Source organism: Chamaea fasciata, unplaced genomic scaffold (assembly GCF_029207755.1).
Source record: "Chamaea fasciata isolate MVZ Bird 193981 ecotype frontalis unplaced genomic scaffold, bChaFas1.0.hap1 SCAF_13, whole genome shotgun sequence".
Lineage (NCBI taxonomy): Eukaryota > Metazoa > Chordata > Aves > Passeriformes > Sylviidae > Chamaea > Chamaea fasciata.
In genome coordinates, this window is record NW_027094098.1 from 15346189 (window position 1) to 15361205 (window position 15017).

Consider the following 15017-nt stretch of genomic DNA (forward strand, 5'->3'; position numbering starts at 1 on the left):
GCACCTGTGTAAGCAAGTCAAGAGGTGTGAGCGTTGTGCCATAAATATGCGTGCTAGGCACATGGGGGATATTTGGGATATCAGATGTGCGGGGATGATTGCAAACACTTTCTTTGGAGTGCAGTTATGAGACCTTTTTTTCATATTTCATTAGCTTGTGACCTTATTAGAAGCAATTGCGCATTGTTTCCAGGGCTCAAACTTCATCAAGAGCCTGATTTGGATGCTGAACCATCATTCCCAACAACTACAAAAGAAGGCAACAGAGTGGTGCTTGATGGGGAGGTGTGACAAGCACCAAGGATTGGATTTAGATTTATCCCATGTACTTGTTTTTTATTTACAGTTCCCCTCACTTTTATCCTCCCTATATTTAGCTTTCCAAATTCAAAGGCATGGAGGTAGAATTCAAATCTTTCACTACTTCGGTGGGGCAAAATTTGTACAATTTCCTCCCTCCCTTTTTAAAAGAAATCAGAGCAGTGACTCTGCCACGTGATGGAGTGTCATGCTCCTGGAAGGGGACATTTTCTGCCATCACACCTTGGGCCAGGTGCTGCTTTACCCCACACATAAACATCATTTCAATAGAAAGAACGAACCATGTCTACAAAGTACAAAACACACAAGGAGACTTGAGAAGTCTGGAACCACAAATGAACAGAGGCAACTTGGTTAAAAATTAGTAAGCAAGCAAACAAATAAATGAAGTGCCAACCTATATGTTTGAAATATGCCATCATTTTAGATGACACAGGAGCTTATTCAGAAGGACAGTTCCCGTGGCAGCTGACACCAAATTTATTTGGTTGTGTTCAGAAAACGCCTCGTAGACAATACAGGTGCATTCAGATTACATCTGGGATGAATTTAAAAGATGACTTTCGTGCCCTCTGCAGTGACAGTGACATTGTCTATAAAATAGTATTATTTAGACTTATCAGAACTGTGTGAGGGCGTTTTGATGAGTGACATCCATAACTGTCAGCAAAGCTTCCCACGATGGCAGTGTGGCTCAGAAACACATATTTGATTTGCTGTCTGCTCTGACACTCACTGAAGTATTGCTGTACTTTAGCTTGGATTTGGAAAGAGGCTCATTTACATCCTGACACCAAGAATATTAGCACCCGTGGGTAAATGGGGGGTTTTGTGTCACTGTGGTTGAGACTTTGCTATCACCAGTAACAGCATCACAAAATTCCCTTTTTTACACTGTACAACCCTTTGTCCTGCAGGGCCCTGTGCTGGTCAAGGTGCGACCCTGTGGTGACATTTGTGCTGCACCTTCTGCAGAGGGTGAAACTCCCCATGCTCGACAGTGCAGGTGTCTAAAGGCTCCAACAAACACAGTCCCACATGGCTTGAGATATCCAAGCCCTTAGCCCATCAATCAAACTGTTAGAGAGGATGTCTATCTAAGGGGAAAATCCTATGTACCCTCCCTCCAAAAAGGTATAAATTTGGACAATATTAAAAAATATCTCTTTTTTATTATTTGTTTGTTTAAATGGTACTACTTTCAGAAATGTACCCTATATCTCTTCAGCTTTAGTTTTACTGGTGATTTTGGACTGCAAATGCTTCCTCTAACGGCTTCCCTTTCTTCACTCTTTTTAAACTCCCTTATTCAGCCACACTAACTTTACACAGCACCTGGCTGCCATACCGTTCAGTTTTTATCCTTTTTAACAGTATGTTTCCCCCCTATTCCAACATCTCTGAAGCACTAAAAAGCCATTTAAGAGTTGCAGATCATATTTTAGGCAGCTGTACAGGATGCAGTTTGCTGGACAGCCTAAGAAGCTCATTACAGCACAAGTCAGACAGGGACAGCTTCAGAGGAGCAGCAGGGACCACACAATTTGTGGAGAGTCTGGCACAGACACCCAGGTTTGTACCATCCAGATATGACAATCCCTCCCAGTGTTCAAAAGATGAACCTCCATTCTGATGTCTCTGATTCCACAGGTAACTCAGGGACAGACACTTGGTGCCCAAGGCTGTCTGTGTCAGCTATCACAGTCACACCATCACAGGATGGCTGAAGTTGGAAAGGAACTCTGGAGAGCATTAGTGCTGCAAAGCCCCTTCAGAGACTGCATGTCCAGCACTGCTCCTCTTATTTATGTCACACCAGAAGCTTGCAGGTGGCTGTTTATGTTTCCCAGCCCACACTGGGGAAAAGGCTGGAGACAATCCCAACAGGCCAGTGTAGAGTTCAAAGCCTTTTGGTGAATACAGGTCTGTTTCATGTCTCACCCATCAAGGCACACAGGCCCAGAAGGTTTTAGGAGGGGAAAGAAGGAAATAGATCTATTGCCAATGTATCTTATGCTGGAAAGGACAGTGAAGTCCCTCAATACACACACAGGACAGAGTCCTGCACTCTGCCCTTAGGAGCCAAAGTCTGCATTTATTTCAGACAAAGTATCTGACAGTCTAATGGTGTAAATACCTCAGCTGATACTGCCCAGCCTTGCACGATTGTCATCTCTGAATGGTCCAGCCCATGGTCCAACTCCCCAGCCCATTAATTTGTCATTTTTCACATCAGACTAAATCCATAGAAAGGGAGACACGGAGAAACACAGGCTTCCCTTAGGCACTCCAGAGTTTTTTGGACTTCTGTCTGCTGGGTGCAAAGGTATCCCAACAAAATGTGTCACATGAAGAAACTCCCACCTCCTGTGGGAGCAGTGCTGTTTGGGACAGGCACCAAACAAGAATGTGCTCCTACACCTTCCTGGTCAAATCCATTGGCTTCCAAGAAGGGGAAGATGTTAATTCACCAAAGATGTCAGCTTCAAGGTCTAATTCTGACACAGCAGATTCCTTATGAATCCTGGATCCTGTTTGATGTGCAAAGCAGAGTCTTTGAGATGAATGGGTCTGATGGAAATGAAATAGAGACAAGCATTTGCCTCCTGCTGCAGAATCTGGCATTCCCTTCCTGGACAGATGAGATTCTTAAGTAGTTTTAATCAGTATGTTATCAGTCCTGGCCATTAGTTATGCCTGTGATCACAAAGCACAACTCCAGAGAGAGATCCTTAGAATATCTAGGAGGTTCCATGCATTATTAAGTGAAAAAACCACAGGCTCTACCCGTCACCCATTAATACTATGTATAAGAAATGCTTGTTGAGCAAACTTGCCAACTCTAATCATTCTCCCAGCAGACTGTGGAGGTTTTTTCTGGCACTTCTACAAGTCTAATGGAAACCTCCCCAGCTCTGCTCCTGCAGAGGTAGCGTGGGCAGGGAGATCTCTGTGATGTGCTTCAGACTCCTGAGACAGCCCTGCCTTGTGTGCACGTGCACACACACCCACATCCAGCATTTCCAGATCGAAGGGAAAATCCACCTGCTGAAGGCTGGGATGCAGGGGCTGCATGCCTCTGTGATGACTGCATTGATGTGCTATAAGACTGAGTCACTCAAATCTGGTATCAGAAGGGATCCTCAAAGCATCTTCGGGGGTGCAGCTTTGATCCCAGAGGTGCCAGTCCCAGTGGGGAGTGAGAAGGGAGCTCCTTTCAGCACCACCCCCAGACCACAGCCAAGGACTGGGGAGGGAACACAGGTTGCTCTCCATGTCTGGGCTCCACTTTCCACTCTTCCACCCAGGACAAACCATGTGAAAAAGTTTGTTCACAGCTCATGACCTGGGACATGATGTATGTTGATTCGTATTTCTTATTTCTTTGGACATTTTGTTTCTTTTAATCAAAAAAGACTGTGAGTGCAGCGGCTAGAAATAAATTGAATTAACTTACTGAGTAGGTATTTGTCCTCTGACTTACCTGTCAAAAAAATCCTTCAAAATACAGTGTTCTGTAGCACATTTCAGTATGAAACATGAGGAGCAATGATATTATGATTTCAGCTTTCAGCCAGAGAAGATAGTAATTATACACCATATAATAGAAGTGCAGTGAAGCTGCTTTGTAATTACAGTGTAACTAAGCTGTACCTCATTTACTTGTATTCTGAAGTGCATCTGGAGTTAGCAATTAGGGCCAGGACATGATTAAACACTTACCTTCACCAATCCCAGTGTATATGACACTATACTTACCTTCACATGTGTATTATTTTTCACTCATATCTGCTATGAACCTAGATATTTTCCAGGGATTAATGATACTCTGTGAAAAGTTGATAGCCTGAAGTTCAGCAGAGAGCTATTAAACTGGCCTGGCTATTAATCCCTAGAAAATACCCTGCACCAAGGTTGTTATAAGGTGAATATGGAAAATAACTTTCCGCTCATGTTAAACTTTGCCACGGCTGTTACGCCTTTGTCAGTGTGTAGGAGCAAAACCCCAAATGCAAGTGACTCCCTGGGGTTTGGGTGTGTCTGATGTAAACAGGGTGAATCCTCCCTCAGTTCACCTTTGTGCATCACCACCAAGGCCCTGAACAGACAGCTTGTGTTCCAGCCAGTCTGCCTTAGCCACAGTTTTCTGGCAATCTTTGGAGATCAATTTTAGAGTGAACCTCCATTTTCTGAAATGTGTAATTCCAGCTTCTCTGAGCTGAGAAACAACACTGGCAGCCAAGTAAAAATATCCATTACCGGGGGAATATGTAAAAACACTGTTTCATCAGTCATCCTGCTCACACAGCTCCCTCCCAGAACTCAGACTGGTAATGAAAGTAATTTAACACACATCTATAATTAATTTACTACATTCTTCCTGCCGATGGCAATCATCTTACCTAGGAAAGTTCATGAAATTGATCTTAATGCATAAAAATAAAGATGGAAAAGCGTTAAAGGCAGCTAAACGTGGTTTACTTCTAAGCATGTAAGCAGTTAAGCACTGTTTGGAGAACCGATTTGGGGCTGATTTAGCAGCAGCCATTACCTGTGAGAAATGGCAGTGAGCACATGAGCAGAGCAGGGCTCTGCCCTCAACACACTCAGTTTGTGAGCACTGCTGAGAGCGGCAGCCTTTGCTCCTGCTTTGCATAATGTGAACAGAGATGTGAGCGTGGGTTCCAAGAGGCAGTGCAGGAGGGGACAAAGCTGCTGGACAGCTGGAGGCAGCACCAGGACACAGCCTGCACCAGCCCTGGCTCCTGTGCCATTTAAAGCCATGACTCCAGGCCCCAGGTACCCAGTTAGGACAGCTCTGGCCAAAATCCAGATGTGCAGATGTGTCTGAACACTGCACACACCCCTGAGCATGTACTGCATGCAGACAACAGATACTATTTGTATATATATATGTATGTGACAGGCAGTCCTACCTGTGCAGGCTGTTTCTAGAGCTTTCTAGTGGCTCAAACAACACCCTGTTGTTGCTGAGACATCACTGGGCCCTTGTTTATGATCCGTTATCGCTTCAGCTCTGGCTTTTCTGCACATTCATGAGCCCCACACTGCTGGGCTGGTGGCTCCTACCCTCTCTGTGCTCCCTAGAGCTGCAGAGCAGCACTTGAGACCTTCATGCACTAATCTACAGGTTGTATTCTGCACTTCCCACACATCCTACTTTAATATGCAGGCCATGACATTACGACTTCAATATGGGCAGGAAAACATAGAAAAGTAGGAGCGTGTAGCAAGTAATACCTCAATGCTCTGCAGCAGCTATATAAATATGTACATAAAAAAGTAGGAAGGCTTTTGAGTATTTTAAGACAAAGGAGAAAGAGCCACTTTGGTGTCCCCTTTGAGGTGAAGCACAGCCTGTTCTGCCTGCACTTCAGGGGGAAAAGCAAACCCTGCATGAGAAACATCAGTCATCCCATGGAAGAGGCCAAAAGAGCATGGAAACAGAGCGATTCTTTCCTTCTCCTGTGCCTGCCTGTGCCTGAGAGGCCACCAAATGGACCCTTGGCCTCTGGAGCTGTGAGTGCAGCTGAATGAGGAGGATTCCCCAGCAAGACTCAGCGAGAGGCATTTTCTACATGTGGCTTCCTCCAGCTGCAGAGCTGTTCACTGGCTTCTCCTGAATGCCAGGAAGAGCAGGGTGTGTCAGGCCCGTGCTGCCAGAGAGAGGCATAAATCAGCCTGAGGATCCATGCAGATGACAGCAGCCTCCTGCAGGACTTTATTACCTGGTGGCTGTCACACAGCTCTGCATCACAGGGCAGAAAATGCTGTCAGGACTGGCTGCTGGGGCTGTGAGAGGGACAGCCAGTGGCAAAATGTGAATAATAGGTCTGAAGCCAGCAGAAAGTGTTCAGGGTTGCTTTGAAATGCTGTCGTGTGAGCCCTGAACACACGCTTTTCACAGTGCCCTCATGGCAGGAGTTTGGAGAAGTGTGTACCCCACAAAAACACAAGCCAAGGAGGTCCAAGAAAGGTGACAAAATTGGAGAGCTTCCTCTACATGTGTTAACACCTCTACATATGATTTAACACCATGCCCCCAAGCCTCCAGAAGCTCCTGCCGAGCTCAGCCCCGACCAACTCAGAGCATGAGCTACTACACTGTGCAGGACCTGCATATTTTTCTCTCTTTCACACCATACTAACGTTACAACCAGAAAAGCCCTGTAGTAAATCCTTTTCTCATAGACATTAAGAAAATTTCGGGATACAGGCATTACATGGAAAGGCTGAGACCTGCCCTGACTCAGGGAAGGGTAGCACTGGCCACCTCTTTTTTGAGGAGTAAGGTCTCTCTCTTGGAAGCACTTGTCACTAGTGAGGCAGGACTGCAGGGAACAGCCCTGCTTTTGCCAAAAGAGAAAATTATTAGCAAGAGGCAGAAAAAGAAAAAAACCACAAAGAATCCTTGGGCAGAAAGCACAATCGGAGGAGTAGAGCTCTATGTCCAGGAAAAATGTGGACTTTGGCTATGACAGCACAGAAGTCAGTGATGAGCACAGGGCAAGGTGCTAACCCCGGTAAAGCTCCACCCACCGAGTGGGAGATGCCCAAAGACATGCTAATCACTGAGATTTTCAAATGTGGGGACCGTCAGAGGGATTTGACTCAGGTAAGAAAGGGTATTTTAATGGTGTGGTTGGTGGGAGGAGAGCAAGACCAGAACAGGACACTTACAGACAAAATGAAACTTGCCCTTTCTACACATTCCCATATCCCTCAGTTTGGCTTCTTCCCACTCCAATGTGGCTAATGGAATATGCAGAATATACAGCAGGGCTGTGGGTTTCTGCAGCTAATAAAAGAAAGCTCCTATATGAAGGGGGTGTGAGCACACAGAACCATGTACGTGGTGCTCTGAATGGTGGTTTCTGTTTCCATGACTTGTCAGAATTACGTAGAACACAAACACGTACAGGGACTGACAAAGCAAGAGCATCCTCACTAAGAAAAAAATTGTGGGTTTATGTTGTACAGCACAGCCCAGAGAGACATGACTTACCTGAAAAATCCTACATTATATAGCCCTTCAAAGGACACACTTCTTATAATTTTGGTCTATTTTGAGATGTGCTTTGGATTCCTTCTTTCCTCCTAATTCCTGTAAGTGGTGGCTAAAAGGCACCTGTATTTCCCAACTGTCTTTTCAGAGACTGATTTAGAAACAAGAAAGCCCAAACCAGGCACTCATTGGTGCCCATTTGAGCAAGAAATCCTTTTCTGATGGTGCAAGTGTGCTCATTGTTTAATGTGGAACTGTATTTTCCTACTGGAGAGAAATCACCCCTTTTATTCCAAAGGAATAATATCTCTTTTTTTTTCTTCTTGTTAATAGCCCTGCAAACATGCGTGGAAGGCCATCACCTATTTTTGTTGGAACTAGGAAGAAAACCATTTTAAACAAAGGAAAAATACATCAAGTCTGGCATTTACTTCCCCTTTCTCCACCTTTTCTCCTTCCATCAGTCATAGGAGGAACTAGATTGCACATGACATGGAAATAAATAAAAACCAAGTATTCAGCAGAGAATAGAGAGAAACAATCGCTTTGAACAATGATTTGAAAAATTCTAGAAAGATCGAAAATCAATGTTTTCTTTTTTTTTTTTTTTATCCAAACAAACTTTTCCAAGAAGCCCAGTACCCTAGGGGAGCGCTGCTCCAGGAGATGTGCCTGGTGCTGCAACAGAAACAGCTTTGGCAGGAGAAAACACATTGTGATGTTTAACTTAAAAGTGAAAAAAAATTATCTGGGTGTCCTGGGGTGACTTTTTGATGCTTGTATCCCCAATTGTCTGTTCTGTTTATGGTGTATGTTAAGCTCTGCACCTTTAAGACTGATTCTGAGAGTGAAAGGGGAAAAGAAGAAGCTTGAAGTTTCTTTTCAGAAACTGCGCTCACTGCTCCACATTCTGCTCCTGGACTGTGTTGTCTATGGACAGACAGTGGGATCTCCTTTGCTTGTAGAGTTAGTTTTAGCTAGCTGAGGCAGAGAAGTTCCCTGGATTTTTATTTTTTTTTTCTTTTTTCTTGGGACTGTTTAAACCTGCTCTGGACTGAAAACCCAGAAGAGCACTGAGATCTCACACCGGGGCCCAGGGTGGCATTTTCCAGCGCTGGAGGGACTGATAAGAGACCAGGCGAGCTGAGCTACAACCCATGGCAAGGACTTGCCCAGTTTTGCCATCTCTCTTCAGAGCATCGAGAGGTTTTATTGTTATTCATTTTTTATGCTCGTGGACACTTTGTTTGTTAAATAAATAGGTTTTTCCCCCTTCTCTCTAAAGAGAACTTTTTTCCCCCGGACCAGTTAGGGGAGGGGCCTTTTGGGTTTGCTTTTCCAGAGGAGATTTCCTCCCAAATTTGCCCTAAGCCAGGGCACCGGGCAGGTTTGGAGCGGCGGGAGCCGCAGCCGCAGCGCGCCGCTAGGGATCAGCCTTGCCCCGCGCTTGCGGCCGCGCTGGTCCTGCGGGATGTCAGCATCCCTCCCGTTCTCCTTCGGAACGTGCGTGCTCTTCCCTGTGCCTTTCCACATTCCCCCCGTGCTTTCCTCCAAAACTTTCGGCCGGCTATATTTTTTCTGCGGAGAGAAGTGTGTGTGTTTCTCTGCAGCAGAGAAGCCGAACTCCTCCTGTCCCCCAAGCTCTTTGCTTTGGTTTAGCTGCTTTTTTATACTGTCCTCTGCTATAAACTTTGAGAGTTTTGTTTCCCCCCCCCGACTCCCATCTGCTGAGAGATGACTGCCTTAATGCTATGCCTGACATTTTCCATCCTAGGATACACAGGGATCTGGGTTAAAAACAGACAAAGGAGAAGGATATTTTGCTTTTCTACAAGGGTTCTCCCATCCTAGCCTGCTACATGGTCCCTGAGATTGGAGGCAGTGGGCAGCAGGACAAGCCCAGCACCTCGCAGTGGGCTCAGGGCAGGGCTGGTGGGCATCCATCCTCCATCCCACCCCAGTTCATTTTTACACTGGGAATGCTGGGGGCAGTGACATCGCACTGCTCAATAACCAAAATGTCACAGTGGTGCACAGTGGTCCTCCACAAGGAGCAACTCTGCAGATGCTTCCCCTGGAGCAGAGCTCTTCAGTTCCCACTCTGTGCCACGCTCAGCCTTAATGCTGCAATTAATCTCCCACTTTCCCCGTGTCAGGTATTTCAGAACTTCTCTGATCATCTTTCATTTTGCGCCTGGGAAATGTATTGAACATGATGTGCTGATGTAACCAGCTGTGACAAATTGTGGTAGGGATGTGAGGAGCACATGGCATACCAAAAGATGTGAAATGTCAGGGCCTGGGCTTCAGCTTCACCTGTGTTACAGCATCTCAGTTACATGTTTGTTTTCACCCTCAGGATTTATCCCAGTTCTTTACCAAATCGCTGTTTATGTTCATATGTGCATTTCACACGATGTGCACATGTTTTGGACACATACCTCACTATTAGAGTGAAATGCTTAAACTGCAATAGATATTTTTAACTACTTACTGCCCTGTCTGGGAAAATGTACATCAGTTTTCATTGTGCCATGCTGCAAAAACCTAACTGTGGGTTGGCTTAAACCGAAGAGAATGCTCTTGTGATTCTCTGCTAAAATGAAAAAACCTGAAAATGAAAGCTTAAACCCCAATGTGACTGAGTGGTACACTGGGGACAGATGTGGGCTCAGTCTCCTCCAGCTCTGAGCTGGCCAGATGTGTCAGCCCCCAGGGGACTGCCTGAGGTCACTGCTTCTCTGGGAATAATCCTGTGCAACTGTCTGAATGGGCGAATTTGAAAGCCACTGTCCTCAGTTGCTGAGAATATTCCTCCTCCTGCCCATCTCTGGGAAACAAATTCAGAAAGTGCTGGAAGGTGGCCAAGGTTAGTTCATGAATTCTGCAGAGATTGCAGTGTTCACTTTTCTAGAGGTGGCAGTCAGTATGTACAGCATCAAATATCTCTTTTTCTGCTGGAGGGACAGTTATTGGCCAGGCAAAATTTCAGATTCTGAGACCTGTTTCTACCTCAGTCCTGAAAGCCATTAGGCTTGTGATGTGCAGAAAGGCTCTTTGAAAAACCAAAAGTGACACACCTGTCCTGGCTGATGGAAACCACACCAAAAGAGGAGCCAGCAGTTCTGCAGGGGCCACAAACCACTAACCCAGAGTGGTCCCTGCAAAATGGAGTGAGAGCTTGAGAGTCAGAGTGGAAGGAGAGAAAGTTGAGTGAAGGGGGAACACTGCAAGAAGTGTCAGCCCCAAATAACCTTCACGTCTGCCCAGAGTGAGAGCTCTTTTCTGCCTTCACACATGGTACGTGGGCACATGCTACTCTTCCACATTCATTTAGTGTCACCAACTCCCTTATGCCTGCAGAGGACAAGGATGAGCCCAGCATTATAATATCCATTATACACAGTACAGAGGATTTTACAAGAAATGTGACAGTATCTGAGAACCCAATCTCTTTCAAAGTGAGAAAATAACCAGGAAACACTGGACTGAGTCCCAAAAGAGATGTCACTGCATTTAATGTGTATTTATGCAGCTATTTAGAAGCGAACGAGAAGCAGTGATTATGTATAGAATAAAAAGGAACAACAAATTTAGATTGTTTTAGTTTCCGCTCTATCTGATTAGCCAGGAAGAACAACAGACTGATGTGCTCTGAGCAAACAGGAACACGCTAAGCCTAAATGCTCTGGTCCTTGGGGGATTTATTTTTATTTACTGCATGAAACAAGGAGGGAGAACAAAAGAGATTTGTTTTGAGTCAGCTGTGGCTTTTGGCTCAGCTGGCTGAGCCGGTCATTCTGCACACCTACGTGCTGCTGAACTGAGCAGGGCTTCTTAGTGTCACTTCCCTGCTCCTGGGCTCACATCCTCAATCAGCTGCAGCACCAACAGTGGAAGCTTTACAAGTCAGCCCTGGGTGGGAACTGTGGCATGGAAAAGGGCTGCAGCACAAGGTATTTCTCTCCTGGACATGTTTAACAGGCGAGTGTGGGTGAGGGTCCATAGTGGCGCTGGGTCCCCAGGCAGGTGCAAAGGAGAGCTGCTTTATTGCAAAACCCAGGTCTTTATCAGTTTTAAATCATTACAAGCATAATTCAACCAACCACCACACCCCACCATGTGAACACGCAATTATAACATAACTTGTTTTTCTAATTCTCTAATTCAGCTGAGTCACTTTCCCATAGACCTCTTCTACTGAGCCATGATTTTACAAGGCCTTCCTTTTGTAAGGTTTTATCCACATGCAACAGGAGAGCATTAGGTGGAATAGCTGAATGTGGTGACTCAGGGTGCCCTGGCTCAGATGTCTTCTCAGAGCTGCGAGGCATGAGCCAGATGATGAGAGAACAAAAACTCACTATGGACACACTCAGCAGGGATGGACAGTGGTGATTTTTGGGGACAACCAGCAATGTTTCCAAACTCTGTGCACAGCCATGGGGAGGAGCAGGGAACCCATGAGATGTCTGATGTCATGATCCCAGCATAAGATGTAACTGGAGAGACTTCCAGGGGCCAGGTTTTAAAGAAGGAAGCAAGCTGAAATTGGACAGGAGCTCCCAAGTCTATAATGTGCCACCTCAGAAAGATGGAAATCGCCAACTCTGGCTTTGTTCTCGTAGACCTTGACAGGCACAAAAAAGGATGTTCTGGGCTTGAACAGGAGGTGCTGGATGAACTCCTTGCATGATTTCATTCATCTTCCCTTAAGATATACCATGAGATCACAAAACACTGGGGAGTAACAGTGCTCAGTGCACCAGGATGTATTACCAAGGCTGAGGTACTACATTGCAAGGGTAGGAGACAGAGTGACTGCAAAAACCAGTTTAGTGCTAAAGGTTTAGCAGCTTTTTCATGCAGCAGTTAAAATCCTACACCAAAAAGTCCCCATGACCTAAGTAACACTACTGGGGCAGGAAATAACAGCTGCACATGGCAAGTGCTTTGTGTACATTGAGTCAACCTTTTATAAACCCAGGGAGGTCAAGCTAAATCTTGTTCTCTTCCTGTTCTCTCCTGTGGCCATGGTGGTGTGGAGCAGCAAGACACTCAATTAAATCATCACTGCTGGCCATCAGAGCCCTGCTCCCTTCCTGCTCTGAGGTGCTCTGCCTGAGAGAGTAAACTTGTCTACACCCCAAAAGATACAAAACAACTGCAATATGGCTGAATAAAGGATGGATTTTGTCCTCTCTCATCAAAATATTGGACACCAAGTTCTTCCCTCTATTAACTTATCCTTGTCTTCTTAAATGCTTTAATAATATTTTTTCAGTCTCTCAGTTACGTTGTATGTGGAATGATAAAGTGAGGTTTTCACACAAAAGATGCTGTGCTATAAATACCAGTCTAAATACCATTCTGCCCTTCAGTGGGCATGTGTTGGTCTTTAGATGGGTATGAGACCCGATTCTGTATGGAGGAAGGGTGCTCTAACTTGTGGTTTGGACAACTGTGTTCAGTTCTCCCTTAACCACATCACTTACTGCTCAAACCTCTTGGCAGTTAAAAATTTTACCTCACTTTTATCTGCACTGACACTGTGGAAGCTGCTCTGCTGTTCCACCCCAGCCCTGTGATCACTCAGATTTTCACCACTTGATGCAATTCAAAACACGGGGCAAGTTCAAAGGAGGGCTGAGGATGCACAACCCGTCCCAGGGTGTGACACAGAGGATTTGCAGAGGAGAGGTCCTGGCCTCTCCCCCCTCCCTCTGCCTCTTCATTTCACATTTCACAAGTGCACCAGCTGAGAGCTGAGGGTCTGTGCTGTTAGGTCCTACATCATACACCCCTGTGCCAACAGGCTTTGGGGTGGGTGAGAGTTGGATGCTAACAGCCAAGTAAAGCAAAGCACATCCACAAAGAGCCTCTCTCTCTCCATTGCCCAGGTGCCAATCTGGCCACACCACAAAACTGAGACAAAATAAGCAAACCAAAAACCTTAATCAACCACAGCCATGCAACAACGCAAATCCCAGAAAAATGTATGGGAAAGCAAGCCTAACCTGTCCTGAGGGCCCCTATTTCCAGACTGGAGCTGTTCTTGCTACGGGGTGCTGCATTGCTCCAAATAAAATTCCCACTCAAGTCATGCTAGGTTATGTTTCAAGGATAGCTCAGGATTCATTCCGTGATGCGAAATATGATTATCCCTGAACTTTTGTCCCAGCCTCAGGGAAATCTCATAGTGCTCTCCCAGATTTTGGGACAAGGAAGGCAACGTCCTGTTAAAGCATCACAGTATTTCTGTGCTATATCTTCCACAGGTAGGAGGAGACTGTTGGGAATATTATTTGCATGGGTAAGGAGAAGACTGATTGAATTGAGAAGCAACATTGTAATCCTGATTTGAGGAAATGCCTGTGTTTATCAGGGCATTACACCCTCTGTTTATCTGTCATCTCTTCCCTTCTTCAGCTGACCAGTGAGATTTTACTCTGGCCAGATTTGGCAGGCTTTGTTTTGTGTATTTACTTCTTCCTGCAAACAAACACAGGCACCACACACTGGCTGGTGTATCCACAGAGCACACACAGACCATCATCTCTCATGAATGCACCAAAAAGGTCAGAGTATTCAGCTGGCATTGCAAATCAGCACCAGTTATGTACTCTGACAGCACCAGATGTCAGCTCCAAAATGAACTGCATCTGTTCAGCAGCACACAAGGAGCAATGCATGAGAGGATGAGACCAGACTCTGGAATGGCCCCTCAGAGCCAGGGCTGTGGGTTTGCATGGCAAATGCAGCAAAGAGTCCGTCTGTAAAGGCAGCTTTGGGCTTCTGTCCTAGACTTGCTGTGCTTAAGCTGAGATGAGAATGAGAACTACAGATAAAATGCAGCAGTCACGCTGACCTTGGGGCTGGCCTGAACATGGCAATTCCCTTTCCCTGCTCTGAGCAACTCAGGTCTGGATTTTTTTTTCCCATCAGCTCTTTCCCACTCCAAATCCTGTTCCACACCAGCTAAGGGGTGTTCACTGGGGTTTGCTTCATGTGGTCAAGCCCTCAAGCAGCATCTTGCTTCCAGAGTGCCAGTTTTCACTGACACCAAGGGAAGAGCTGGTTTGGTGGTGACAGCCAGGACAGGGTGACCTGACCTGACCTGCCCTGCCCTGGAGCATCCAGCCTGGAAGAGCTCCTCAAGGTCACACCTTTGAGCTAATCATGCCCCTTTGTGAGGCTTGATAAAATATGTGCCCACTGGACATGATGAGGATGCTTTGGCTTATTTTGTCTGTTGTATTTTTTTTTAAGGTAAGGGCAAGGAAGGTTTTCCTTTCCTCCCTTGCACATTGCACCTGACATGATAAATCTCAGAACAGTAATGAGAACAAGTTAGTATGGGACTATATTTTCTCTTCTCATAATGAGCTTTGTCATGGAAATGGATTGATTTTATGTCACTTTCTTTCCTCTTTATAATTTTTATGGGTAGAATGAGTTAGCAAAATTTTCTCTCTCATAAATTCAGTATAAATTTGTCTTAGCCTATGTAAGTCTGTGTTTATTTTGGCCACCCATTTCACAGCTCCCCTGTTTACAGCATGGGAAAGAGGGGAAATGGCCAATCAATCAAAATCTGGAATACTGAAAAGGTCACAGCTATTCACATGATTCCACCATGCTGCATCGGGCATTTCCCAGCTGCTGCACC